At 45.9% G+C, this 27,222-nt stretch overlaps 1 protein-coding gene across 2 annotated transcripts in view; it reads left to right on the forward strand.

The window, feature by feature from the left end:
- LOC127566440 (Fc receptor-like protein 5) overlaps window positions 1–27,222 on the forward strand; it is a 121,186-nt gene that overhangs the window by 21,506 nt on the left and 72,458 nt on the right. The window contains exon 4 of one of the 2 annotated variants that reach the window (XM_052008853.1): window positions 15,963–16,089. The exons of the other annotated variant lie outside the window; for it this stretch is intronic. The gene's annotated coding sequence lies outside the window, so the exon portion shown is untranslated. The remainder of the gene's footprint in view (window positions 1–15,962; window positions 16,090–27,222) is intronic. 2 annotated transcript variants of the gene reach the window in all.

The raw sequence follows: 27,222 nt of genomic DNA on the forward strand, positions 1-27,222 counted from the left end.
GCAAAACGTAGGTCAAATTGAAAAAAAAAAACTTAAAATCTCGTTAGACCACACTTGGAGTACTGTGTCCAGGTCTGGTCGTCTCATTATAGGAAGGATGTGGGAGCGTTGGAAGGGTGCAGAGGAGATTTACCAGGATGCTGCCTGGATTGGAGAGTATGCATTATGAGGAGAGACTAAGGGAGCTAGGGCTTTACTTTTTGGAGAGAAGGAGGATGAGAGGAGACTTGATAGAGGTGTACAAAATATTAAGGGGAATAGATGGAGTGGACAGCCAGCGCCTCTTTCCCAGGGCACCAATGCTCAATGCAAGAGCGCATGGCTTTAAAGTAATGGTTCAAGCGAGATATCAGAGGAAGGTTTTTCACCCAGAGAGTGTTTGGTGCATGGAATGTGCTTCCTGGGGTGGTGGTGGAGGCAGCTACATTGGTCAAGTTCAAAGGATTGTTAGATAAGCATATGGAGGAATTTAAAATAGGGGGATACATGGGAGGAAGGGTTTAGATAGTCTTAGGCGTAGTTTTAAGTTCGGCACAACATGGTGGGCAGAAAGGCCTGTATTGTGCTGTATTGTTCTATGGTTCTGTGGTTAAAATGCGTGTGTTGTGACCCTTCGAACAGAATTAGAGAGTAATATGTCCTGTGACTTGTTGCAACTATTGCAATTAAATAATACGTCAATGTCAAAATCGAGTTTATTGTCATACGCACAAGTACATGTATGCACAGGTTTCATTTCCCTCATTGCGATTAAAATATCAGACAGAAAGTTGACGTACGGCGAGAGCGCACTGGAATCGGGACAATGCGCTGTGATGGTTCGTTAGGAAAGAAAAGATTAATTATGAAAGGAAGCTGGCAGATAACATTCGGAAGGATACTAAATTTTTTTTAAATATATAAGGAGTAAAAGACAGACACGGGTTGATATAGGACCAATTGATAACGGTGCGGGAGAGATTATAATGGATGATAAAGAGATGGCAGAAGAACAAAATGAGTATTTTGCATCGGTCTTCACTGTGGGGGACATCAGGGACCGGAGGAGGTGCATCCCCGTGTTCTCAAGGAGGTGGCTTTAGAGATAGTGGAGGCACTGGTGATAATTTTCCAGGAATCGATAGACTCTGGCATGGTTCCTGAGGACTGGAGGGTCGCAAATGTATTTCCACTGTATAAAAAGGGTGGGAGGCAGCATAAAGGAAATTACAGACCTATTAGTGGTGGAAAAGTTATTGGAATCGATCCTCAAGGATGGGGTTATGGAATACCTAGAGGTGCAAGGCAAGATAGGTCCTAGACAACATGGTTTTGTGAAAGGAAGATCCTGCCTGAACAACCTATTGGTGTTGTTTGAAGAAATCACAGGTAGGGTGGATAAGGGATAGGTGGTAGAAGTTGTGTATTTAGAGTTTCAAAAGGCCTTCGGCAAGGTGCCGCATAAGAGACTGATTCCTAAAATGAGAGGTGATGGAATTACAGTTAGGATAACAGAATGGGTGGAGAATTGGCTGGTTGGCAGAAGGCAGAGGGTAGGAATAAAAGGATATTCTTCTGGTTGGCTACCAGTACTAGTGGTGTTCCGCAGGGGTCGGTGTTGGGTCCGCTTCTTTTTATCTTGTACATTAACGAATTGGATGATGGAGTAAATGGTTTTGTGGCTAAGTTCGCGGATGACACCAAGATAGGTGGAGGAGTAGGGATTATTGAGGAGACAGGAAGGTTGCAGAGAAACCTAGATAGTTTAGGAGAATGGGCAAGGAAATGGCAGATGAGATTCAATGTTGAGAAATGTGCTGTTGTACACTTTGGAAACAGAAATAAACGGGCAGATTATTATCTAGAAGGAGAGAAAATTCAAAGTACAGAAGTAAAAAGGGACGGTGGGGAGGGGGGGGGGGGTTACTCGTGCAGGATACCTTAAAAGTTAACCACCGGGTAGGATCGGTGGTAAAGAAAGCGAATGCTATGTTGGCATTCTTTTCGAGAAGTATAGTGTATAAACGTAAAGAAGTGTTGATGAGGCTCTACGGGGCACTAGTGAGGCCTCATATGGAATACTGTGAACAGTTTTGGACCCTATATCTTAGGAAAGATGTATTGATGTTGGAGAGGGTTCAGAGGAGATTTACGAGGACGATTCCCGGAATGAAAGGGCTTACGTATGATGAGCGTTTGTAGGCTCTTGGACTGTACTCACTGGAGTACAGAAAAATGAGAGGGGACCTCATAGAGATATTTAAAACGTTGAAAGGACTGGACAGAGTAGATGTGGCTGGGCTGTTTACCTTGGTGGGTGAGTCCAGGACCAGAGGGTACAATCTTAGAATTAGAGGGTACAGGTTTAAAACAGAGATGAGGAGAAATTACTTTAGCCAGAGGGTGGTGAATTTGTGGAACTCCTTGCCACGTACAGCAGTGGAGGCCAGATCATTGGAGGCGCTTAAAGAAGAGATAGATATCTAAATATTCGGGGTATCAAGGGATATGGGGATAAGGCTCGAAATTGGGGTTAGAATAGTTTTTTGTCACCTGCCCCCCCCCAATTTCTCATTTCTTTTTCCTAGTTCCCTTTTCCTTGAAGCAGACTCGATGGGCCGAATGGCCTACTTCTGCTCCCTTGTCTTGTGATCTTGGTTATCGGAAAGGAAGTGAAGAGTGGGAAAAAGCTGATCTTTCTCGTGTTGGGTATTCCCCGGTTATTGGCAATCTCTCTGTGTTTTGCTGAACGGGGCGAGGCGCATCATTTCCACTTTTGTTGAGTCCCTTTTAAAACTTTATACTCTTGCTTTAAACCTATCGCCTCTACTTCTAGATTCCCTTGCCCCGAGAAAAAAGAGTCAGACTATCTGCCCTTCCTATTCCTTCAACATTTCGCAACGTTCTGTAAGGTCACCCCATAGCCTCCTTCGCTCCAGGGAATTCAGTCCCGACCAACCAATATCCCCATTTGACTTGATTATTCTACTTGGAAATAACAACGGGAATATCAGTGCCCCAGATGGAGCTCCACTACCAAAATGAAATTAAAAAAAAGCCAGATATCCAAAACAAAACAATCACCTTTGCAATTCTGCAGAATTTGCTTTGGCTCACGCTGTACATTTAAACATATTAGATTACACGCACTCCCCACCACGTTATTCTGCAAATAGATCTTCAGTTCCTGACCAATGATCCTCAGCTGCATTAACCTTGTTTTTTTTTAGAGAAAAGCATCAAGGATTGTTCTTAAACACGTGTGATTTCTTTTCCTAAAATTAGAAGCAGGTTTCTGGTGCTTTACAAAAGGTATACTTTGTCGATACGCAAATTAGTTTCGCTGAAACTGAGGAGGAAATGAAGTTTCCTTCTGCTCTGAAATTTTCCCCTTTGAGGGTGTTGGTTACAACCCGCAAAACTCAAGCAGATTTTAGAAACTCGAATTCAGGGAGTCATAAAGTTAAAGCCCTTCTTCCGAACATATCCTTGCCGACCAAGGTGCCTACGTGAGCTAGTCCTATTTGCCTGAGTTCGTTGCATACCCCTCTGGACCTTCACTATCTCTGTACCTGTACACATGCCTTTTATACCTTGTAATTTTATTGGCCTCTGCTACTTCCTCTGGCAGCTCTTTCCATCCACCCACTACCCTCTGCGTGACGAACTCTTCCTTTACGACCCCTTTAAATAGTTCTGCTCTCATCTTAAATCTATGGCCTCTAATTTTAGACTCCCCAATGGCCCGGGGAAACACCAAGGTGCATACGCGAACTAGTTCCATTTGCCCAAGTTTGGACTACATCCCTCTTAAACTTCCCTATCCGTGTACCTGTACAAATGCATTTTAAACGCTGTAATTATACCTACCACCTCTACCACCTCCTCTGGCAGCTCGTTTCACACATCCACCGCCACTTAAGTGAAAAGGCCCCTCAGGTCCCCTTTAAATCTCTCCCCTCTCACCTTGAACCTATGTGTGCCCTCTAGTTTCATACTCCCCTACCCTGGGGAAAACGACAGTGAATCTCCACCTCATCTCTGCCCCTCATAATCTTATCAACCTCTATCAGGTCACTTCCCAGTCTCCTATCCTCCAGCGACAAAATGCCCCAGCTTACTCAAGTCTCTCCGTATAGCTCTTACCCTCAAGTCCAGGTAAAACCTTTGGGAATCTTTTCTGCACCCTTTCCAGATTAATGCCGACCCTCCAATGTCTGGGCGACTTGGTCGGCATGGACGAGGTGGGCCGAAGGGCCTGTTTGCGTGTTGTATAAATCTGTGACACCATGTATGCTTCCATGACTCCACGAATTTAATGGCGCAAATCTACTCTTCAGTGAGAACTCGGAACACAAATGGAGGTCAGTATATTCCCAGAGCAGAATCAGAATCGGAATCAGGTGTATCATCACTGACCTATGTCGTGAAATTTGTTGTTTTGTGTCAGCAGTACAGTGCAAGATATAAAGACATGAAATTACTATAAGTTGCAAAAACAAACAAATAGTGCAAAAGAGAAATAACAAGATAGTGTTCGTGGGTTCATAGACCGTTCAGAAATCAGATGGCGGAGGGGAAGAAGCTGTTCCTGAAACGTTGAATGTGGGTCTTCATTTCCTCGCCAATGGCAGTAACGTGAAGAGGGCATGTCCCGGGTGGTGAGGGTCCTTAATGATCAATGCCACTTTCTTGAGGCACCGCCTCTAGCAGATACCCTCAATGGTGGGAAGAGTTGTATCCGTGATGGAGCAGGCTGAGTCTACAACCCTCTGTATACGAGCTAGTTATATATTGTCCGGGATTGGATGCTCGGTTAATGGATACTAAGCAGAGAAAAGGGATAATTGTGCTATTTTCGCGTTGGGAGGATGTGGCCGTGCGGTATGGTAGGAATTTGGGCTGGGACTCCACCAGGTAGATCAAATGATTTGGATGAGGGGACCAAATGTTATATGTCTAAGTTGGTTGATGATTGGAAACTGGGTGGCAGGATCGTTTATGACGAGACTTCAGAGCGAAAAGACAAGATCGGCGAATGAGCCAGGGAAAGGCAGGGAACGTAGTGTGGAAGAATACCACGGCGTCATCATAGAACATAGAAAAGTACAGCACAGTACCGGCCCTTCAGCCCACGATGTTGTGCAGACCTATATAAACCTACTCCACGATCAATCCAACCCAGCCCATAACTCTCCATTTTACTTCCATCCATGTGCCTATCTAAGAGACTTTTTAAGGTCTCTATTGTATCAACCTCTAACACCACCCCCGGAAGTGCTTTCCACTCTCTGTGTAAAAAAAAAACTTCCTCTGACATCTACCCTGAACTTTCCTCCACTGACTTCACACAGGTTCCTCCGGTATCGGCCATTGTCGTCCCGGGAACAAGATGCTGGCTGTCCACTCCATCTATGCCTCTCATAGTTTGATACACCTCTATTAAGTCGCCTCTCATCCTCCTACCCTCCGAAGAGAAAAGCCCCAGTTCGCTCAACCTGATCAAACTCGTTAGAAAAGTGCAGAAAAGTTAATTTAAAAATGGTGAGATACTGAAACGTGCTGATGTTCAGAGCTTGTTCAGGTATCATTGCAAGTTAAGGTGAAGGAACAGCAAACAATTAGGAATGAGCAAAATACATTCGATGCTTTTCCAATAGGATTTGATGACAAGAATGAAGGCATCTTATTGCAATTGCAGAACACCGTGGTTGGAACGGACTTGGAAAACCGTGCACATCTCTGTTCTTTCCACGCTGGAAAGAAAGTTTTTCTAATGATGAGCATTTACGTAATCTGGGCCTCCACTCTCTGCAGCTAGACGCTTGTGGAGATATCTGATCGATATATATTACAATCTAACAGGGTTTCAAGTGGGAAATTGCAGACAGCAACTAGTATGTTTAGAACGATTGGTCATCGTCTCAAACTAAGGGGTCGCTTGGAACGTGAAAAAATTTCATCACTCAATGGACCGTGGACCTTTGGTAATCCCTCCCCGGATATATTCAAGATCGCTCGATAGATGTTTGGATATGAAGGGATTCGAGGTAGATAATTTCAAGGCAAGAAGGATGCGCCGATTTGACATAACACCACGATCGTGTTGAATGCTGGACGGGTCGCAAGTCTTGGCCATGCTTCTACTCGCTTTATTCCCCAGTCCTTTGTCAGTCGCCTTTCTCAGTGGCAGCCAAGCTTCATAAAGACCAATGTCTCAATTTGGATATGGTCCGCTTCCAAGGCTTTACTTCATATGCAGGCAGTCCAGATCGGGGACATCACCAGAATCACAACCAGAATCAGATATATTATCACTGACTTTTATGACGTGAAATGTGTTGTTTTGTGGCAACAGTACAGTGCAAAGACATAACAATATTATAAATTTAAAAATAAAATAGATAAAGTGCAAAAAAGGAATAATGAGGCAGTGTTCATGGGTTCATGGGGTAATGGCGGAGGGGATGAAGCTATTCCTGGATCACAGTTCTGATGAAGGACCACGGCCCGTAGAGTCGACTCTTCATTTCCCTCCATAGATGCTCCATGACTTGCTGATTTCCTCCAGCATTCTGCGTGTGCTGTTCCTGAATCGTTGTGTGTGGGCCTTCAGGCTCCTGTACCTCCTCCCCGATGGCCATAGTGATGGATGACACCTTCTTGGGGCTCCGCTTCTTGAAGATACCCTTGATGGTGGGGAGGATTTTGCCCCATGATGGAGCTGGCTGAGTCTACAACGCTCTGCAGCCTCTTGCGATCCTGCGCGATCCGCATTGGGCGGTGAAGCAACAGGACAGAATGTTCTCCACCAGGATAAATGTGAGGTTGTTGCACGTTAGTGGGACTAAGGTCAAGAGGCAGTACACTCTTAAGTACAAGATCTTTAAAAGTGTTGAACAGCAGAGAGACCTTGGGGTGCAAGTCAGTGGCTAATTGAAAGTGGTACACAGGTAGACAGAGTGGGTAAGAAGGTTTATGGAATGCTTGCTTTCATTAATCGGGGTATTGAGTACAGGAGTCAAGACGTTATGATGCATCTCTATAGAACTCTGGTTAGGCCACATTTAGAGTATTGTGTACAATTCTGGTCAGCTCACTGCAGGGATGTTGAGGCTTTAGAGAGGGTCAGAGAAGGTTTACCAGGATGCTGCCTGGATTGGACGGCATGTGCTATAAAGAGAGGCTGGACAAATATGGGCATTTTTCTCTGGAGCGGCGGAGGCTGAGGGGTGATCTGTTGGGTGTATAACATTATTAGGGAAATAGATAGGGTGGACAAGGAATATCTTTTTCCCATTATTGAGCGATCCAATACCAAAGGGCATTCATTTAAGGTGAGAGGGGGGAGGTTCAGAACAGAAGTGAGGGGTATGTCTTTTACTCAGAGAGTGGTGGACGCCTGGAATGCGTTGCCTGGTAGGGTGGTGCAGGCAAATTCATTGGGGGCTTTTAAGAGGGGCTTATATGGGCACACGAATGAGAGGAAAATGGAGGGATATTTTGCATTCTGTAGGTAAGAGGGATTAGCTATGTTTGCACAGCATTGTGGGCCGAAGGGCCTGTTCTGTGCTGTACTGTTCTATGTTCTAAATATCGTGCCTCACAAAAATCACATGTTATTTCACGTCGCAGAACGAGGCCATTCAGCCCATATATATTTATGGCATCATTTTCCATTCCAACACTTTCCCTTTCTCTCACATCAAATCCCTCACCCTGACCCTCCTGTCACACAGCGGCAATTTATCGTCGCCAATTAACGGGCCGGCGCATCGTTGGGATGTTGGAGACAATCAGTGGACCTGGGGGAAATTCAGAGAGGGAATGCGCAAACAATGGTTAGGCAGAGCCCCAGGTCGGGATCGAACTCAGATACCCTCAGCGGTGTGGCAACAGCGCTGCATGAGGTACCAAATTCCCCTCAGTTTTTTTCTCCAATTGGAACAATTAAAGCATCAGCTGCCTTAACTAGAATTCATGTACATCAGGAAGTTGTGTAAATTTTAATGCAATTCACGCCAGTTACAAAATGTGTCCAATAAAACGTGTTGCAAGCGAGTAAGGTATGCTTTCAGGGAACTTGAAACATGCAATAAAGCAGCAGTGTCATTTCAGGAATCAATGGCCGCAACGGTAGAGTGGCTACCTCACAGCTCTGGGGGCCTAGCCTCCGGCGCTATGCGTGTGTGGAGCTTGCCCATTCTCCGAGTGACAGCGTGCGTTTACTTTGGTTGTTCCGGCTTCCTCTAACAACCGAAGTACCATTGGTAGATTAATTGGCCACTGTAAATTGCCCGTATTGTATGGTAGAATCTGTGGCCAGTTGATCCAAATGTCATGGAATAACATGGGATGAAGGGAGCTTGATGGGTGCCGCGAACTCGATGGACAGAAAGGTCTATTTCTGTGCGGTTGACTCTGTGTTCAATAAGGTCAGAACATCGCGCTGCCCCTCCTACTGCCATATAGCACGGAACGAGTCCAGTCCGCCCATAGTCTGCGTGCTGGTTCTCAGAGCAACCAAGTCAATTCCATATGAGAAACGCTATGATGCTGGAGGAACTCAGCAGTCCAGGCAGCATCCGTGGAGAAAAGCAGGCAGTCAACGTTCCGGGACAGGACCCTTCTTCAGGACAGAAGATCGGAAAAGGGGAAGCCAAATATATAGGAGGGAAAAGCAGAACAGTGATAGGCGGACAAAAGCGGGAAGGCGGAGTGGGCACAAGGTGGTGATAGGTAAGTGCGGGTGAGAGATAACGATGGGCAGGTGTCGCGCAGGTGGAGGGGATAACAGATCCACTTGGGGATGGGACAAAACTATGGAGAGAGGGGAAAAGGTAGAAAAAAGAGATATAGTGGGTGTGGGTGTGTTTGTGGGGGGGGGGGAGGGAGGAAGGGGGTGCGCATTACCTAAAGTGGGACAATTCAATATTCATGCCGTTAGGCTGCAAGGTTCCAAGACGAAAAACGAGATGCTCTTCCTCCAGTTTGCACTTGGAATTTTCCTGGCAGTGGAGGAGGCCGAGGACTGACATATCAGTGATACTATGGGAGGGGGTTCGAAGTGATTGGCAAAGGGGAGATGCAGAGCCAGCATCTGCCGTCTCTTGTGTCTCTCATCAGTGCCTTGTACAGTTGCAGTAAGACTATCCTGCTATTGTACTCCAATCCCATTGAACAAAGACCAACACTCCATTAGCTTTTCCTATTACGGAACGCACCTCGGAACCGGCTCTCTGGGAATTATGCACAAGACCCAAAATCCCCATGTACTGTCGCTTCTTGCGATGTTTTTTCCCCCCATTTAAATCGTCATCTCTTCTTTTTTTTATTATTGCGGAGTGAGCAACGTCACATTTCCCCACATTGTACTCCATTTGTCCGTTTAGTTATTCGTGTGACCTATCAATCTCTTTCTGTGAACTGTCACACGATTATCTTCATAACATCCCTTCTCGCCTATTTTTTGTTGACAACAGATTTGGCTACCGCATATCAGCTTCCTTTCTTGAAGTAAATAATATATACATTATAGTACGCTGTGATGGCAGCAATCATCCTTCTGGTACCCCCGGTTACAGTTTGACAACCTGAACACTATCTCCGTATCCCTACTCGGTGTTAATCAAGTCCTCTATTCATACTAGTATATCATTTTGAACACCACTTCCTCCTATCTCGTGAATTAACCTTTTAGAACAGAGAACATAGAACATTACAGCACAGTACAGGCCCTTCGGCCCACGATGTTGTGCCGACAATTTATCCTGCTCTGAGTATCTAACCCTTCCCTCCCACGTAGCCCCCTATTTTTCTATCATTCATGTGTCTAAGAGTCTCTTAAATGTCCCTGATGTATCTTCCCCCACCACCTTCTCTAAGATCTATCTAACCCTTCCCTCCAACGTAGCCCCCTATTTTTATATCATTCATGTGTCTACCTAAGAGTATCTTAAATGTCCCTTATGTATCTGACCCCACCACCTCTGCCGGCAGTGCGTTCCATCCACCCACCACTCTCTGTGTAAAAAAAACTTAGCCCTGACATCCCCCTTATATCTTCCTCCAGTCACCTTAAAATTATGACCCCCTCGTGTTAGCCATTGTCGCCCTGGGAAAAAGTCTCTGACTGTCCACTCGATCTATACCTCTTATCATCTTGTACACTTGGTGAAACTCCTGGTTGAAGGCCTTCTGGAATCCACGTACCAAACACTTCTCTTTCCCCTTTACCTGCTGTGGTCGAGACTTCCTCAAAAAACCTCCAATAAATGTCTCAGACACGCTTAACCCGCCACACATACTCTGCCTGATTGACATACGATTTTCCAAATCAACCTCCTTTCTTTTTTCAACGGTGCCGCACTGGGACCATTTAATTCACCTACGACTGCTGCCGAATCTAAGGATTTTTAAAATACTGTAACACTTGCATTCACTATTTCCGAAGCCATTTTTAGGATACTGGGATGAAAGAGGCCTTCATCCTTTAGCCCCATTTATTCAGCTAGTACAAGTTGTCTAGTGATGGCGATAGAACTTAATTCCGTCCCAAAATTATTAGTGAGATATTTGTAGCATCTTCGACATTAAAAATCGAGTCAAACAATCTGTATAACTCTCCTACGGTTTCCTTGTTCCGCATAACTATTCTCCCAACCTTAATCTCCAGCTGGCCAATGTTCATGTTCACCTCTCGCTTCCTTTTTTATTTGCTTAAAGAACCCCCCCCCCCCACCATTGTCTGTTTTTCTTCTGATACTCTTCGCTAGTTGGCCCTCATAACATAGTACGTTGAGCAGCTCAGAACAGGAACAGGCCCGTTGGCCCGCCGCGTCTGGGCCGAACTCGATGCCAAATTAAACTGTCACTTTTGCCTGCAAAAGACTCGCATTCCCTTCTTTCACCGCATATTCACGTGGCTGTCTGAAAGCCTCCTAAACACCTCAGTTGTATCTGCTTCCAGCGCTCCCCCCCCTCCTCTGAGAGCCCGTTCCAGGCAAAAAAAAGCTTGCCACGCACATCTCCTTTGAACGTTCCCCTTCTCACCGTAAATGAATATCCTGTGGTATTTGATATTTCTAACCTGCCAAAAAGATTCCGTCTGCCCTATCTATGACCTTTATAATCTTATAAATTTCCATCAGGTCCAAAACTTCTGTTGGTTTTATAGGTTATTTTCAGATTCCTCATTCCCCTTTTGTTCCCCTTTTCTGGATTTGGGATTCAGGGACGGCTGACATTTGTATTCGGATACGTTTTTCACTTTCAACGTAATGCTCCCCTTTGTTCGGCAACGTTGGTTCATCAGCCCTTTTTGCAGCAGTCTTTACGGTAGAACATAATACGAGTATCCCATTAATGCTGAACAACGCTGAGGTGGAAATACCCAGGGGCTGAACACCTGGATCCGATCTTGCAGATGTACTGGCGAAACAAAGGACTGCAGATGCTGAAATCTGCATGAAAAACACTGCGATGCTGGAGGAACTCAGCAGGCCAGGCAGCATCCGTCTCATTTTCCGTCTTGGAACCTTGTGCCTAATGGAGTGAACATTGAATTATCCCACTTTAGATGCTTCCCACCCCCTTCCCCACAACCACCCCAACATCATGCTACTTCTCTCCTTCCCTTTCCTAGCCTACACCTCTTTTTTATGCCCAACTTATTCTTTCTTACTCTGCTTACCCTTGACCCATTCCCCGTTGGATCTGCTCTCGCCTCCACCCCGGCACCTGCCTGTCACTATGTCTTACCTGCAGCTACCGGTCACCACGTTGTGCCTACCCCGCCTCCCCTCTTCTGTCCACCTGTCACTGCACTGATTTTCCCTCCTATATATTGGCCTTCCCCCTTTTCCCTATCTTCAGTCCTGAAGAAGGATCCTGACCCGAAACTTCGACCGCCTGCTTTTATCCACGGATGCTGCCTGGCCTGCTGAGTTCCTCCAGCGTCATCCTGTATTTCCTCTTGCAACTGTACTGATTTTGTCTCGTATTAACACTTCTATCGCATCACATTTTATTTCCTTGCTAACTGTCTTTCCTAAAAGATAAATAACCCTGAATATTAAACATCCAGCGTTGAACCACTTCCAACCATGTCTTCCTAACGGCTATCAGACGTTAAGCATCTGCCTCTATTTTTACCACTACTTCGTTGATTAAGATACGAAGCCTGAAGGATTTCTAGCCATTTTAGTCATATTACTTTTCTTTTAAAAAGATACAGTGCCCTGATACATTTTCATTGATTTCCCTGCCTCCTGCTTTCCGATCTCAACCCAATATGGGTTACTCCTTACTGGGATACAACATTACTGTGTGCAATGAATTACATAGTGTGTAATTCCACTATGTGGAATTGCACCGTGTGCATTGAATGTCTGCACTGCCTTCCATCTTCCTTTACTGCTATTCTACGGACTCAGTCCATTTCCTCCAACCCTGTCGTCAATGCAATTAATTCTTTTTGTTTACGCAAACACAGTTATTTCTGGCGCAATCTTTCTGCACACATTCTCACTGCACCCTCGGGGATTATTTACCCTGAAACCAGTCACTAAAGTTGCCTCGTTACCCATGACCACCAGTGGCAACCTGTTACTCGGTTAATTCCACGAAATATTGCTCTGAGGAACTGGCCAGAATGAGCTCTCTGAGTGGGTCCTCCGAGCAAACCCACTCTCTATGAAGATCAGAGCCTCCCATATGTTTTGATCTGCTCTTTGTACATGCTTCAAAGTTTTGTTTACTTGCATAATTTTACGACGGTGTAGTTGCTGTTTGAATGCCCTGACACTACTAACATCAGCCTCATTCCTTGCTTTATTCCCCCAAAACATCCCCAGACTACACAACATTTTCTGAACCTATATTACCTCTCACACGTGCACCTATCTCATCTTTGATATTAGTGATTCCAATCATCTTCTGGTTCCCCTTCCAAACATTCACATATCCATGAATACTAAGCTTACAGGTGGAAGGCAGTGCAGACTCTTGCACCCACGCCTGCGTTGTGGCTATCAGATCATATCCTTGCACGTCTCTTTCTGTCACTCATTCACCCATCTTATTCCCATGAATACTAAGCTTACAGATGGAAGGCAGTGCAGACTCTTGCAACCACGCCTGCGTTGTGGCTATCAGATCATATCCTTGCACGTCTCTTTCTGTCACTCATTCACCCATCTTATTACCATTCCGAAATTGGCCACTAATTCAGCGACCTGTTGAAAGTCAACTACATTTCCGCCTGCCATGCCTCACAGAAGTCCAAACCAGTATAGGAAGGCCGATTTCGTGTATTAGAATGCAACGCTTGTTAATAGTCTTATCTCCTTTTTTGTGCGGTGGCCTGATTTGGCCCCCTCTGCTCTCTGATTTCCCATTCTACTGCTGCATCTCTGAACCGATGTCTTTTCTTTACTTGCCAAGTAACCCTTTCCACTATCATAACTTCCGTCATGTAACGTTCAGTACTTCGAACCCCTTTGCAGTCCTTACCATTCCCCATTTTCCCTCGGTGCCATGACCCTCTCCCTCCATCCACAACATGTCTCTACTCTTGGTCCGATGTTCCATCTCCAACCCCGACCGATTTTAATGAAAGGTTATCGATCTGTTGACCCTCATCCCACTCAGTTGTTGGTTGATCTAATGAATGTTCCCAGCAGTGTTATTTTAAATTAAAAATTTGGTCTTCCAATCTACCAACAATTTACACTTACAATTCTGTATATTGTACTTCAAGGGACACTCAGAGACAGAGAAAAGTACAGCACTGGACGGACCATTCAGCCCCCGATGTTGTGCTGATCTTGATGCCAGTTTATATTAAATATACTCCTGCAGTGCATCACGTTAGAAACCAAGACAATAGATGCATGAACTACCACGGAGTCTATATTTCTTGAACTACTAACGTGAGATATTGACGGATAACCAAACAGGGATACAGTACAATCAATTCAAAACTCAGACGCAGCCACATGAACTCGATGTTCTGTACTCTTCTGGCTACGTATATCATTGGCAGACATGTTCCGCTGTTCCCGGGCAATTTGCTCATTGTTTTACACGTTAAGGCAGGCACGGTAGTGTAGCGGTTAGCGTAACGCTATCACAGCACAAGCGACCCGGGTTCAATTCCCGCCGCTGTCTGTAAAGAGTTTGGACGTTCTCCCCTCGTGTGCCTGCGTGGGTTTCCTCCGGGTGCTCCGGTTTCCTCCCACATTCCAAAGACGTACGGGTTATGAAGTTCTGGGCACGCTATTTTGGCACCGGAAGCGTGGCGACACTTGCGGGCTGCCCCCAAAAAATTCGATGCAAAAAGATGCATTTCACTGTGTGTTTCGATGTACATGTGACTGATAAAGATATCTTATTTTATTTGGATTGCAACAATATCGCTTCTTCCTCAATCCCAATTACCGATGAATTGAGCAAGAGGCAGTATTGCTGCGTGTCTAGCGTCAGAGAAGTCCCAAATGAGGAAGGGCGGAAGATTCCACCTCCCCCCCCCTCCGAAGAATAGTAATGAACAGAATGGGACTGGTAATCATACGAGCAAAACTGTTGTTGCTGTTAATTTATTTTTAAATTAAAAAAAAATTATAAAAACATGTCTGATTGATTGAACTTCAATTTCCTAACTAACGTGCTTGGATTTGAATTTCTGCTTCTGGATAAAAAGAATCCTCTGGATTACATGGTGAATAGCTTAACCACAGTGCTGGTTAACGTTCCAAAATGCACCGTGCCTTGCACTTTTCTTCAGATCTCTCCCTCCCTCCCTCACCCAAGCGCCTGCGCGCACAGACGCACACACACACACACACACACACACACACACACACACACACACACACACACACACACACACACACACACACACACACAGACATACACACAGACAGATGCACACACACACACACACATTCAAAAATACACGCACAAACACACGCACAGACATACACGTAGTCAGACACGCACAGACGCACACATAGACGCACACAAAAATACATAAAAAAACCACACAAAGACGCACGCAAATACACCCAAACACACAGACATGCACAATTAAACACCCACACACACACACAACCCACGCAATTCCATTTTCATATCTGTATCTGTTCATGTCTCTCTTTCTCTCTTACACTTTGTCTTTGTCTCTCTGTATCTCTGCCTGTCCTGTCTGTCTCACTGTAATCCGATTATCATAATTAGAACATGGAATGGTGCAGCACAGTAGAGGCCCTTCGGCCCTCGATGTTGTGCCAACCCAAATAAACATCTACTCCACGATCAATTTAACCCTTCCCTCCTTCCAGCCCACAACCCTACATTTTTCTTATATCTACGTGCCTAAGAGTCTTCCAAATTTTCCCATTGCATCAGCCTCGACACCATCCCCGGCAGTGCGTTCCAGGCACCTACCACTCTCTGTGTACCTCTGACGTCTCCCCTAAACTTTTCTCCTTTGTTCTGGCATTGGCCTATTGCCGCACTGGGAAAAAAGGTGCTGTCTGTCCACTCTGTCCATGCCCCTCACAATCAAGTCGCCTCTCATCCTGCGTCTCTCCAAAGAAGCAAAAGACCTAACTCGATCAACATCTCCTCGTAAGACATGTTTTCTAATCCAGGCAGCATCCTGGCGAATCTCCTCTGCACTCTTTCTAAATCTTCCACATCCTTCCTATAATGAGGTGACTCAATGTAACTGCGCTGTGTAAAATGAATTGACCTGTCTGATCGGTATGCAAGACAAGTTTTTCACTGAACCTCGGTACAAGGGACAACAATAAACCAATACCAATACCAATACCAAAACATGATACTCTAATTGTTATTGTGTCTGGAACAGACGACGATAATATATTGATAAACAGCAGGAGAATGCGAATAGCTGACTTGAGAGAATGCTGACTTTCTGTCAGAGATAATGCGATGCTTCCGATTATTACGTATTGCAGTTACCAGCAAGTTGGAAGGTGATGAAGAAACTGGATGCAGACAAGGACAGGAAACACTTCTGGAACATGAAGAGATCTCCCAGAAGACCTGAAGAAAAACCATCGTTACATCCCGTATAAAGAAAAGGTACTTCCTCGGAATTTCTTCCTTTCCGGTTGTCTAAGCGAAGCAGCAGGCGAGCAACAATCACGTAAATGTCACAGTTGGTTATTTCTTCAAACAACTTTCCGTGCAGGAAATTTGCACCATTTAACTTGTCACGGAAAGCGAGTACTCGGCACCCTCTTTGTTGGTTTTGTTTTTGGTGTAGTGTCGCTTGACCAATTAACTATTATAACACGATGCTCCAATATTCGAGCAGAATCACGGGAACAGGGCCTTCAGCCCACGACGTTGTGCCGAGCGGATTAAACTAGTAATTAAACGCCTAACGAAACTAATCTCCCTCCGCCTACACAAAGTCTATATCCCACCACTTTCCGTATATTGATGTGCCCATGTGAAACTCTCTTAAACGTCTCCATCGTATCTGCAGCCGCCACCACCCCCGACAGCTCATTGCAGGCACCCAATACTCTCTGTGCAAATGCTTGACCCTGCACTCCTCTTTGAACTTGCCCGCTCCATGTTCACAAACAATTCGTGAAACAGATTTGTGAACCTTTAGATGCTTTTTTTTTATCCACAGTGCCATCATTCAAATGCGCGATGGGTGATATTTCTACCATTTAGCAAGTTACAACGTCCATGTATAATTTCAACTCGCAACAATTTTGTTTAAAGGGGGACCAGTTTCACTAGTGAGATTGATAGATGATTTTAAGACAAAATTCTGCATTTCGTATGAATTTAAGATGAAAAACGCAGTCTTTTGGGAGCCAATTAAAGCTCCACCAGACACCTGTTTGCAGAGCCAGTTGACGGCACACTGGAGTTTAGATGAATGTGGTTGTGGTTGTGCTGGAGAGGGTGCAGTGGAAATTTACCAGGCTGTTACCTGGATTGGTGAAACTTAGGTTTAGCAAGAGACTGGACAGGCTAGGCTTGTTTGCTCTGGAGAGAAGGAGGCTGAAGCGTGACCTGATGGAAGTATGTAATATTGGGCAGTTCCGCCAAATAAATGCAGCATACAGTAAAACACATCGGCCAATGATTTTGCCGAACAACTATCCTTCTTTATTATTCGGGATTAGTTCAAACGACTCAAATATTCATCACACCGTTTGAAAAAATTGCTAACTCTTTAGTTTCATAACTCTTCCAGTTACCCAACTCTTTAGTTTACTTTCACAACTCTTCTGGTGACAGAAGTCTTTCGCTTAGTTTCACAACTTACAAAAAACACTACTTGAATCTATAAACACCACTCTCGATGAACCAGGCCGGGATTCGATCTTGGCGAGTTCTCCTCTGACACCCTGACTCAGGGTCTTCTTCAGTGGTTGGACTGAAATCACTGCTGCTGATCATCTCGTAAAGTAACTTTCTTCTCCTACCTTCCAGGCATTGCTTCGTTCTTTATTATCATTTCCATAGCTGTAATTTCAATCCTCATTAATGAGGCCAGCAGAGTGTCCTCCCAGATTCCCATGGGATAATTGATACCTTCCTGGCTGCTACAGTGGGTAGTCAAAATCCCTTTTCCCCATAGCATGGGAAACAAGAAGAGGAGAACATAGGTTTACGGTGCTAGAAAGGAGATTTAATCTGGATTTGATGGGTGTTTATTTTTACACAGTGAGTGGTTAATACCTGGACCTCACTGTCAGGGTACTTGGAGTCAGGTCCAGTCGCTAAGGTTATGAGGCATGAAGACACAATTTAGATCTGTGCCTCTGCGACTCGAAGAGGGCATCTAATGGAAATTTGCATATTTATTCTGGCGGCTGCAAAGTTGATGACTCCACTGGCTGCGTTGGCCAGAAGCAGAGGGTCAGATTTTCAAAATAATGTAGCGACCGGATTGTGTATAGGTTTGGTCACAGTGTTAGAAAAAAGACGCCGTTAAATTGGACTGAGTGCAAAGAAGATTTACAAGAATGTTGCCAGGACTCGAGGGCCTGTGTTATAACGAGAAGTTGGACAGGCTGGGTCTTTAGTCCTTGCAACGTAGGAGGCCGAGGGGTGATCTTATAAAACGGCGAGGGGCCGAAATATGGTGAACGAACACAGTCCTTCCGACGGTAGGGGAACCAAAACCGAGAGGGCATAGGTTTAAAGTGAGGGGGAAAGATTTTAAAGGGAAGCTTTCTCACACAATGTATGGTGTGTCAGTGGAACTAACTGCTAGAGAAAGGATTTGAGGTGGGTACAATAACGACTTTTGGAAGATATATGGATAGGAAATGTTTATGGGGATGTGGGCCAGACGCGGGCAAATGGGATTAGCTTAGTTCGGAATCTTTGTCGGCTTGAGTGAGTTGGGCCAGAGGGCCTGTTTCCATGCTGTATCAATCTGTTCTGGGACCCATTCACCTTGTGATTTTTATAAATTACCTGGATGAGGATGTGGAAACGTGGGCTAGTAAGTTTGCTGATGATACAAAGGTTGGTGGTGTTGTGGATAGTGTAGAAGGTTGCTGTAGGTTACAACAGGACATTGATAGGATGCAGAGCTGGGCTGAGAAGTGGCAGATGCAGTTCAACCCGGAAAAGTGTGAATTGATACACTTCAGGAGATGGAATATGAAGGCAGAATACAAGGTCACTGGCAGGACTCTTAGCAGTGCGGAGGAAAAGAGGAATCTTGGGGTCCACGTCCATGGATCCCTCAAGTTTGCCGCGCAGGTAGATACGATTGTTTAGAAGGCGTGTGGAGTGTTGGCCTTTATTAGTCGGGGTACTGAGTTCAAGAGCCACGAGGTGATGTTGCAGCTCTATAGAAATCTGGTTAGACCACAGTTGGAGTATTGCGTTCAGTTCTGTTTTCACACAGAGAGTGGTGGGTGCGTGGAACGCACTGCCGGCAGAAGCGGTGGGGGCAGATAAATTGGGGACATTTAAGAGACTCTTGGATCGACATATTTTCCTGCAGCCCCTTCTTTCTCAAGTGCCTATCAATTCCATCCTCGTTCTCCTACCAATACAATGGGCCAACTGTTGCCCATCAATGAACCCTACCATCAAACACGCCTCTGGGATTGGGTGGTAGACCCCCGCGCATCCAGGGGAAACCTATGGGGTCAAGGGCACATTCCACTGACAGAGCTACGGAAGCCAAGATCGAAGGGCAGGTCGTTGGACCCTGTGAGGCAATTACAATAAGATAAGATAAGATGAGATAAGATATTTATTTATTAGTCATATGTACATCGAAACACACAGTGCAATGTTTCCTTTTGCGTTATTGAGAATGTGCTGGGGGCAGCCCGCAATTCTCGCCACTCTTCCGCCTCCACACAGCACGCCCACAGCTCCTAACTTGTACACCTTTGGAATGTGGGTGGAAACCGGAGCACCCGGAGGAAACCCACGCAGACACGGGGTGGGGTGGGGGGTGGGGGGGGGGGGGGAGAACGTACAAACTCCTTACAGACGGCGGCGGGAATTGAACTCGGGTCGCTGGCGCTGTAATAGCGTCAGTCTACCTGCTACACTACCGCGCCGTCCAGGGTGTCGTGGGTGGGGAGGTGAAGGTAACCTACTGGAAGATTGCAGAAGTTCTCCATTACCTTGTAAACCTCGCACAAATGTAAGTTGAGTCCTGCTGCACGTTGGCACAAAGCGTGCGTGTGTGTGTGTGTGTGTGTGTGTGTGTGTGTGTGTGTGTGTGTGTGTGTGTGTGTGTGTGTGTGTGTGTGTGTGTGTGTGTGGGGTGCTTTAACCTATCTGTAACATGGATCTCCCTTGGAGAGGACAAACCAGATGTCTGAGTCCTCATTAGACATGCTTCAACGGAGCAGGTTATTATTGAACAAACTTGGAGGTGGAAGAGCTTCAATGGTTGATATATTTCAGAAGTGAAATGTTTTGAAGTAACACACGGGTGAATACCCCTACTGGAGAATTGAAGTGTGGTGCCTTTTCTTAGTACACAGTTTGCCGGTCATTCGCGACCTGGCAGAGTTAAAGTGCTGGGCGAGGAGTCTCTGTTGCTTGACGTCGTAGCCTGTGCGAATGTGGCCCCAATTAGTACATGCGCAATAACTATGGAACGGCTCATGCGTTTCACTGCAGTTATCGGGGAAAGGCGATATCAAAATGGGCTTATAAGTAATCATAGGTTCGCAGAGAAATAAAACACGGGACAAGGCACTCGGCCCGCCGAGTCCACAGCAATCATCAGGCACCCAGTTGTACACGAATCTTAACCTAACTCGTTTTATTCTCCCCACATTCCGATCAACTTCACCCCTCCCCCAAGTATTCCACCGCTCACCAACACACTAGTTGCAATGGACAGTGATTAATAAGCCTAACGACCCGTGGGATGAGGGAGGAAACACGAGCGCGGGGAGGAAACCCACGTGGGTCACAGGGAGAACGGACAAACTCCGCACAGATAGCGCCGGAGGTCGGTATCGAACCCGGGTCTCCTGAGCTGGGAGGGAGGGACTCTGACAGCCACGCCACTCTCCGACCGGAAAATGATCGGAATACCTTCGCACCCGAGGCAGTTCCTGCCGAGAGAGAAACAGAGCCAATGTTTCAGACCTGCAAACCAAAATAGAGAATGCTGGAAAGTCTCGGCGGGTCGGGCAGCGTCTGCGGAAATCGGGGGACGGAATCAACCTTTCGGGTCGGAGCTGAAAGCAGGGAATGGTGGCAGTGTCTGTGTGAAGAGGGGGAGAAAAACAGGACGCGAGTTGCTTGTGCAGTTGGATGGGATTTCATTGAAACATCTGTTAGCGAGTTTAAGGAGCAAGAGTAGAATCTTGGAAGTCGGGTTGATGGCTTCCAGTGCTCGTTGCTTTGCCCTGAATTCGCGTTGAATTGATGGAAGAGGATATATTTCCTCGGGGCCAAAGCAATAGTATATGGTACATAGAACATCGAAAGGGCCATTCGGCCCACTATGTCTACGGCGACCATGATATCAAATTATATGAAAGCTATCTACTTGTGCATGGTACCTATACGTCCAATCCCTGCATGTTCTCCAAGTGTCTCTTAATCATCACTATTGTATCTGCTTCCACAACAAGCCCTGGAAGTCCATGCCAGACGCCTACCGCTCTTTGTTTAAAAATAACCCCGCAGATCTCCCTTCAACTCCCCCACCCCACCCCATCACCTCAAAGTTATGTCCTCTGACATTTGAAATTTTCACCCGGGAGAAAAACCGTGATTATCTCCCTTATCTGTGCCTCTCCTTATTTAAGATGCTGCTATTAGGTCTCCGCTCAGCCTCCGACGGGCCATCAAGCGTCAATCCAAGTCTGTCCAACCTTTCCTTATAGCTAATACTCTCTAACCCAGGGAACATCCTGGTGAACGTATTTTGCACCCTCTCCAAAATCCTCCACGTCCTTCTGGTCATCCTGCGACAAGAACTGCACACAGTCCCCATCCTTTCTGTAATGGGACGACCAGAAGTGCACACAAGAATATTGTAGAGAAAGCATGAATTTATCATGGAAATTTGTGGCGCGATAGTAAGGGGTCCCATGCAATCAAATGTAGCCTATCTGGGTTAATGCCTCTTCGGGGATTTTAGTCCATAACTCGCAAACTGTTGTTCTGCAAACTTTCATCCAGCTACTCCCTCAATGCCATGAGAGTTTGTGTCAAGTCAGTGGAGGCATAGGAAAAGCATTGTGAACTTTATTGTAAAGGCATTGCCTCATCGGGAGCCAGCGAATGCCGATGATGAGACATTTACAGCCGAACACGGTCTGCTGCGTGTTAGGACGTTTACGGAGGGTAGGGTGAGGGAGGGTGATCAGGGATGCGCTGGTGTTGTCTGTATAGAGGAGACGATGGGAACGATGAGGGATTCAATGGAAGGTGAGTTGAACCATGGAAGAGTCGACTAATGTTGTCGCTGTAGAAGATAGAATCCGAAAGACGGTGTGATTCATGCAGGGGTGAATCTAATTGGCTGACAGCATGGGTTTGTTGGTAGAAGTGTTGCCTCTCAGATCCAGGGACAACCATAAGAGCAAAAGGAATAGGAGCAGAATTAGCCCATTCGGCCCATCGATTCTGCTCCGACATTCAATCATCGCTGATTTTTTTTCCAACCCCATTCTAAGAAGAACATTGAACATAGAACAGTACAGCACAGAACAGGCCCTTCGGCCCACAATGTTGTGGCTACATAGCTAATCCCTCCTACCCACAGAATGTCCATATCCCTCCATTTTCCTCTCATTCATGTGCCCATCCAAACCCCTCTTCAGAGCCCCCAATCACTTTGCCTCCACCACCCTATCAGGCAACGCATTCCAGGCATCCACCACTCTCTCAGTAAAAAAACCGTACCCCTCACGTCTGTTCTGAACCTACCCGCCCCCTCACCTTCAATGCACGCCCTCTGGTATTGGATCGCTCAATAATGAGGAAAAGATATTGCTTGTCCACCCTATCTATGCCCCTCGTAGTTTTATACACTTCCAACAGATCGCCCCTCAGCCTCCGCCGCTCCAGAAGAAGAGCCCAAGTTTGTACAGCCTCTCCTGATAGCATATGCCCTCGAATACAGGCAGCATCCGAGTAAACCTCCGCTCTAAAGCTTCGACATCCTTCCCATAGTGAGGTGACCAGAATTCACTCCATACTATAAATGCGGCCTAACCAGATTTCTATGGAGATTCCCCCGCCTTTTCCCCGTAACCCTTAATCCTAAAGACCCTGTCAATCTCTGCCTTAAATACACCCAATGACTTGGCCTCCACTGTCCTCATTGGCAACGTATTCCACAGATTCACCACCCTTCTGGCTGAAGAAATTCCTCATCTCGGTTTTGAAGGGACGTCCCTTTATTCTGAGGCTGTGCCCTGGGATCCCAGGCTCTCCTACTAATGGAAACATCCTCTCCACATCCACGCCATCCAGGAATTTTAGTATCCAGTAGATTTTAATGAGATCCCTCCGCCATCCTTCTGGACTGCATCCAGTGCAGGCCCAGAGATATCAAACTCTCTTCATATGTTAAGCTTTTCATTCCGAAGATCATTCTTGTGAACCCATCATTCCCGGGATTATTCTTGGGAAGGGGTATCAATTCTCAGGTGTTTGTGCGGAGTTTTGATCTCCTTCCTTTAACTACGTGGGGCTTCCTTGCGTGCTGCCGTTGTTTCTCACATGGAAATAACGCGAAGATTGGCAGGTTATTTAGCCACTAAAAATCGCCGGTGATTCAGCAGTATGGTAGAATATCGTTGATGGAGACACGGGGGGGAGGGGATGAATTTCTTGATGGAAAGTCATTGGAGAAAATGATTGTTCTGTGAGCTCACACAACTTGATGAGTGGAATGGCCTCATTCTATCGAACACAGAACAGTACATTCCCTCTTCGCTCCCTCCCATCGGACGGGAGACTCAAAAACCAGAAAGGACAGCTTCTAGCCCACTGTTATTAGACTATTGAACGGTGCCGTTGTACGGTAAAATGGAATCTTGACCTCACAATCCACCTCGTTATGGCTCTGCACCTTATTGTCTGCCTGCGCTTCACTTCTTCTGCAACAGTGACTCTTTATTCTGCACTCTATAATTGATTCCCTTGTACTACCTCAATGCACCGTTGGAATGAATGGACGGTGTGCAAAACAAGTGTTTCACTGTACCTCTACCTGTTACAATAATAAAGGAATTGAAGTTTAAATTAAGAAATAGGACTAAAGATACCTTTCGTGATACGAGGCATAGATCGAGTGGACAGAGACTTTTTCCCAGGGCGACAGTGGCTAACACGAGGGGACATAATTTTAAGGTGATTGGAGGAAGGTTTAAGGGGGGGTGTCAGGGGTAAGTTTTTTACACAGAGTGGTGGGTGCGTGGAGGGCACTGCCGGCAGAGGTTGTGGGGGGAAGACACATTAGGGACATTTAAAAGACTCTTAGATGGACACATGAATGATAGAGAAATGGAGGGCTGTGTGGGAGGGAAGGGTTAGATAGATCTTAGAACAGGATAAAATGTCGGCACAACATTGTGGGCCGAAGGGCCTGTACTGTTCTGTGATGTTCTATGTTATATGAGGTAGAATTACACTTTTGACGTTTGAATAACTATTCAATCACTTTTAACTTAATTGATTTTGAGATTCCCAGCATTTTAAAAAGAGCTATGAACTGCAGGTATCGAACATATGCACGTGTCCACGACCCTTCTATTTATTGATCCCAGTATTTAGTGGAGAGATATGGAGAGATCACCAGACCTCAGACAGCATACTACAAAGTTCTTCCCCCACATTCTCCCGCAGACCTCATATCTCGCTGCTGCCAAAGGTGTTTGAGCAGTTTTTGTTTTAGTATCTTTGATTTGTGGAACTTATCTGAAGTTTTCAGAGAAAACTAAAACGCGCGGGAGGGCGGCTGGAGCGACCGGGGTTCTATCCTGACTTCAGTTGCCACCTGCGTGGAGTTTGTCCACTTTCACTGTGACCGCGTGGTTTTCCCCTGGTTTGGCTCCGCTTTCCACCCACATCAGGTCGGAAGTTTCATTAGCTGCTGTAAAATGACCTCTGGTGTGCAGAATCCAAAGAGTGGGACAGTTGATAGGAATGTGAGGAGATTAAAACGGATAATGGTAGCATCAGTGTACAAGTGGGCTTGTAGAGGTCAGCACCGACTCGGTGGACTGGTGGGTCTGTCTCCTTGCTGTGTCTCTCTATGAACCTAAAAAGAACATGTTATTCTCAGTTATTCTCTCAGAAAGCCACATGAATGATGGAGAAATGGAGGGCTATGTGGGAGGGAGGGGTTAGATAGATCTTAGATCAGGTGGTGGGGGAAGGTACATTAGGGACATCTAACAGACCCTTAGGTAGCCACATGAATGATGGAGAAATGGAGGGGTATGTGGGAGGGAAGGATTAGATAGATCTTAGAGCGGGATAAAATCTCAGCACAACATCGTGGACCGAAGGGCCTGTACAGTGCTGCAATGTTCTCTGTTATTTTGCATATCAATCGTTTGCTGGAAGCAAATTCCAAGCTTAACATCCCCATCTAATCTCTGGCTCGTTCAGTGAGACCTGCAATTGAAATTCAAAGCGTTAGGAGGCTTTGCTGTTATAATGAAGAGCTTTTTCTTTTTGTTCACCAGCAGAACGCTGTTATTTCAATTTGCATGAACCGAGAAAAAGGAAAGTTTTAGCTTTCGCTAGCTTTTTTAAAAAATAAATGAGATGGTGCATCTGAGTGTGGGTGTAGAGAAGTGAAAAAGTGATTGTTGTTGATAAGCTTTGGATAGGTTTCATTCGTGCTTTGCAACTCTCGAGAAGAAGTACCTTGTCATTTGGTTACTGGTAATTATTTTTCCAGGCGGACCGACGAAATTTACATCTGTGCAGAACAAAGGTTTTGCAGCTTGACAAAGATGTTAATGCTGGCAAACAAGATTCGGTCGCTATTGGTCGAATCCTGTAATCAAGGGAAGACTTCTAAATACAGAACTGAATTCACGACGTGGGGGTTTCACACAGGCGTTAAATTGTATCTTCGAGTTGACTGTAATATTACTAGAGTTTCTTTGTGAAAAAAATCCATGAGAAACGTTGACTAATATTAATATTTGAGTTATCTGCTCAGTTTGCAGTCATCCCGACCCTATTGTTATAAATATTCCCTCGTTTACTCCGAAGTTTTCACGCTAGGCTACTTGAACGATATTCATTTTGCGGAAATGTTTTCAACTCAGCCATCTGTAAGCATGAGTCAGGTCAGAGGTGGTGTGACAACAATCATAGAGTCATAGAGAGATACAGCAGGGAAAACCGACCCTGCTGCATCTCTCTATGACCGATCAGTCACCCACTTACACTAATCCTACCCGAACCCATTTTATTCTACCGCATTCCCATTAACTGCCCACAAATTCTCCCATTCACTGACACAGTGTGTGTGTGTGTGTGTGTGTCTGTGTGTGCGCGCGTGCAAGTGTGTGTGTGTGAGAGAGAGTGTGTGTGTTTGTGTCTGCGCGCTTGTAAATGTGAGTGTATGTTTGTGTGTGTGCTCGCGTGTAAGTGTGTGTGAGTGTGTGTGTCTGTGTGTGTGTGCTCGCGTGTAAGTGTGTGTGTGAGTGTGTGCCTGTGTGAGTGTGTGTGTGTGTTTGTGTCTGTGTGTGCGCTGTTGTAAATGTATCTGTGTATGTCTATGTGTGTGTGCTTGCGTGTGTGTTTGTGTGTTTGTGTCTGCGTGTGTGCTCGCGTGTGTGTGTGAGTGTGTCTGTGTGAGTGTGCGTGTGTGTTTGTGTCTGTGTGTTTACGCACTTGTAAATGTGTGTGTGTGTCTGTGTGTGTGTGCTCGTGTGTGTGTGTGTGAGAGTGTGTGTGTGTTTGTTTCTGTATGTGTGCGCGCGTGTAAGTGTGTGTGTGAGTGTGTGTCTGTGTGAGTGTGTGTGTTTGTGTCTGTGTGTGTGCGCTGTTGTAAATGTGTGTGTATGTCTATGTGTGTGTGCTTGCGTGTGTGTTTGTGTGTTTGTGTCTGTGTGTGTGTGCGCGCGTGTAAGTGTGTGTGTGTGCTCGCGTGTGTGTGTGTGTGTGTGTGTGTGTGTGTGTGTGTTGGGGGAATTTGGTGTGGTCAAGTAATATACGAATCTGCACGTCTTTGGAACGTGGGAAGAAACCCCGTGCCCCCCGGGGAAAACCCACAACGTCACAGGGAAAACGAGACAACTCCAACTCCAAGCAAGCAGCACCCCGGGCCAGGATAGAGACCAGGTCGTCGGAACTACGAGTCAGCAGCCCCACTAACTGCGCCACTGGGCCACCCGAGAAGCAACGCGACTGTCCTTCAACCTTCTTCAAGTGGCATCAAAATGCGATACTCGATAAAGAAACTCCTGTGATTACGGAATGGGGATTCCGGCACTGGCGCCATATTTAATGGCGAGGAGTCACAGTGGTACAGCATGGAAACAGGCCCTACGGTCCAACTTGTCCATGCCAGACAAGGATCCTTCCTGAGTTGGACCCATTTTCGCGCATTTGCCCCACATCCCTCTGAATCTTTCCCGTCCACGAACAGAACCAGATGTCTTTTAAACCTCGTAGATGTACCTTAGTCCACCCCTTCCTCTGGTGGCTCTCCCATATACCGACCACACGCTGTGCGGAAAATTCACCGCGAAAATCCCATTTTAGTCT

The sequence above is a fragment of the Pristis pectinata genome, chromosome 41 (genome assembly GCF_009764475.1).
Source record: "Pristis pectinata isolate sPriPec2 chromosome 41, sPriPec2.1.pri, whole genome shotgun sequence".
NCBI classification, from domain to species: Eukaryota; Metazoa; Chordata; class Chondrichthyes; order Rhinopristiformes; family Pristidae; genus Pristis; species Pristis pectinata.